Below are 3,119 nucleotides of genomic sequence, written 5' to 3'. Positions count from 1 at the left end.
TGCACAAGTTGCCAGGCCTGCACTGGCATATCTGCTGCCCAGAGCAGACAGTTGCTAAGCCACACTTCAGGCATCATTCTCTTAGGCAGAAGGCAGTCAGAGGAGTTGCCTGGGATGTGCAGGCCCCGGGGTTGCGCTATAGATGGAGTGTGCCTGGGTGGGCGTGGTGGTGATGGTGATAGGGGAGGCCCTAGTGCAGTGCGGGCCAGGCCTTGGAGTGCCCGGCTTATTTTCCTTCAGAAACTGCACAGTGGCCATTGTGGGCTTTCACAGGGTGCACAGCTCACCCACACCTTGGACCTTACTGACTGCACCTTTGTCTCGGGAAGGTGCTAGCAAGGCTCTGGGCCAGATGGGAACTGGCACCTGCCAAGCCTCCTGGCAGTTGGGTACTGCTCCAGCCTTGGGCTTCACCTGAGGTCTGCCATCACTTGGAAGCACATGTATGAAGATAAAGATGTCTGTTGAGTCATATGTGTGAGAGAGGTTTCATGGAACATCCCAGCCCTGCCAATAGCCCGAGCGCAGAGTGTGTGCTGGGTACCTGTGGGCTGGACTGCTGACCCGAGAGGGAGTTTGGGGTCTGGGGGGCCAGGAGGGTGGCCATGGAGCCTGTAGAGCCCTGTGGTTTGGAGCTGCTCATTTCTATGAGCACCACCTTTGCAGAGGGGCCTTCGCCAGGCTGTTCAGTACAAGGTCACAGTGACAATGAATTGTAACTGAAAAAGCATGTTGGTTTTTATAAATTTAAGCGTGCTTGGGAAGTCCTTAAATTTTGTGCAATAAACTATTTTTGGTAAAAATGTTCATTTTTCTTGGGGGACTCCATTTTAATACTTGGGAGGAACTCATCTTGATACAAACTGTTCAAATACTGATTTAAAAAGGAATATCCCTGCAGGCTCAGCAAGAATTACTGAGCCTCACTTGTGCTGGGAACCAGGGGGTACACTGTGCTGCAGGTGGGGTGTGGTCTTCACTCCTCTGCAGAGGTGCCTCCACCACCACCAAGCCCAGCATCCCACTGGGTGGAGGCAGCACTGCCTAGGGCATCATCCACTCTCACCTGGAGCTGGGGGAGGACTGCTGTGCTAAATGGTCTTTAAACCTCTGCAATGGATGTGGTCAGGACACTACAGGCCCCAATGTTAGACAGCAGAGACCCCACCACACTGGCCATGGGTTTCAGGCTACCCCAAAACGTGACTTCCAAGCCCTCAGAGCTGGCTCAGCACCCTCTCCAGCTTGCTTCTCTCTTCTTTCAGGGTCTTGGGGCCCCAGGGAGGTGAGAGCTCCCCACTGTGGGTTCCGCCCCTTCCCACGTATGCTAGCCCACCAGGAAGCTCCACTGCTTCCAGCCCAAACCAGTGGAGGTGCACTACTTGCCCAGGACCCCAAAGTCTCATAGTGAGGGTGCTGCTCATCATACTTGGCCCAAGTCAGCCCAACATCCAGCAGGAAGTGCTTGCATAGTGGGGTTTACACAGCACACCCGGGTGGGCACAAATATTGCACATGGAGGAGGAACAAGAAATGAGCCTGGTCTCAGGTTGAGGTTTGGGGGTGGCTGGTTCTGAGATGCACCAGCTCCTCCAAACCAGACCTGACAGCACCTGCCTTCACTCCTCACTCTGCCCCTTGATCTGGCTCCACATTCAAACAAAGCTCGGTGTTGGGGCCATCAGGGCATTGTACCCAGAGCTGTTCAGAGACCAGGAAGACACCTGCTGCAGCATGGACCATTCCAGCTGTGCTAGCCCCTCCTACAAGAGCTGGGGATGGTCTTTGGCTGTGCAGGTCCATCCAGCCCACCATGGACTCTATGGGGAGCAAGAAACAGGGATACCACTTTCTCAATCAAACTTCTGGCCTGCCCAGACATACCCATGCCAGCCACTCTGCAAGCATCTCTAGTGATCGTCATCTCTGGGGAGTCCCTATTTCTCCTGTATTGGGGTGGTGGATTGGGGGTCCATGTGCTCAGATGGTGTACTGGGCCCACTCAGCAAATGGATCCCATTGACCAGAGAAGCCTACATAAGGGACTTCAAAGACAAGCAAAAGACCTGGATCTAGCCTCATTCTCTGCTCATTTGATACAGAAATGGTGGCTTCTTGGAGAGGGCGTGTCTTTAAACCAGGTGTATGACCGCCCTTTATCCAAGAACTTCTGCAGGGAACAGTTCAGTTTCCACTGGACTAATCTGGAGGCATGCTGTCCATGATCAGGGAGCCAAGTCCCCCCTCACCCCCCTGCAGGGCAACCCTTCCTGGAGGGGCTCACAAGTTTCCTGCATGGCTGCCCCAACTGACACCCAGGCACACAAAGGGAAATGAGGGGAGAGGGCACGGCAGGAGACTCCAGCTCTCGCTCTCAGCACAAAGCTGAATGAGGTAGCCAGTTTCTGTTCCCTGGGTGGGACCCACTTGCGGAGTTTACAATTCAAATGAGACACTGCCCATTTAGCTACACAGGAGGGCAGGAAGCTTCAGAGGGGCTCCACCTCCAACCATCCCCTCGTTCCTATAGGTGAAACCCTGGTGTTGCCTCTATCCGTCAGTGACAACCTAGCGAATGGGCCCAGGCTGTCCTCACGCCCTCCAGGCGCTGCCCCTGGCGGCCACTGGCACGCAGGGGGAAGGCCCCTGGCCTAGAGTGAAGCCGTCGCGGACTCCGACAAGTCCGGGAAGCGGCCAGCGCAAGCCCAACGCAGGAGCGCCCTATCCACGCACAACGGCGGCCCGTGACCCTGCCGGGCCCCGGCCCCATGCCCACCGCCGCTCTGCCTGCCCACGGCGCCCCGCCCAACCTGGATTCAGTCCCTGCCCGCCGGGACTGCGCCCCGCAGGGATCCGCCCCCGTCCGAGACTCCGCCCCGCCTGCCTAGGGAGCCCCGCCCCGAAACCGGGGCTGCCCGCGTGCTGCCTGGAGGACCCCGACCGGGCTGTCCGCTCCCTGCCTGAAGGACCTCTGCTAAGCCGAGAGCGGGCAGGCCAGAACTAACGCGGCTCCTCGGCGACGGCGATGCTGTGGCCGCGTGTGGCGTCGGCCGAGTGGACGGCGCTGGCCTGGGAGCTGCTGGGCGCCTCGGTGCTGCTGATTGCCGTGCGCTGGCTGG

Source organism: Condylura cristata, unplaced genomic scaffold (genome assembly GCF_000260355.1).
Source record: "Condylura cristata isolate star-nosed mole 26May11 unplaced genomic scaffold, ConCri1.0 scaffold00029, whole genome shotgun sequence".
Lineage (NCBI taxonomy): Eukaryota > Metazoa > Chordata > Mammalia > Eulipotyphla > Talpidae > Condylura > Condylura cristata.
This window is presented reverse-complemented; position numbering follows the sequence as displayed.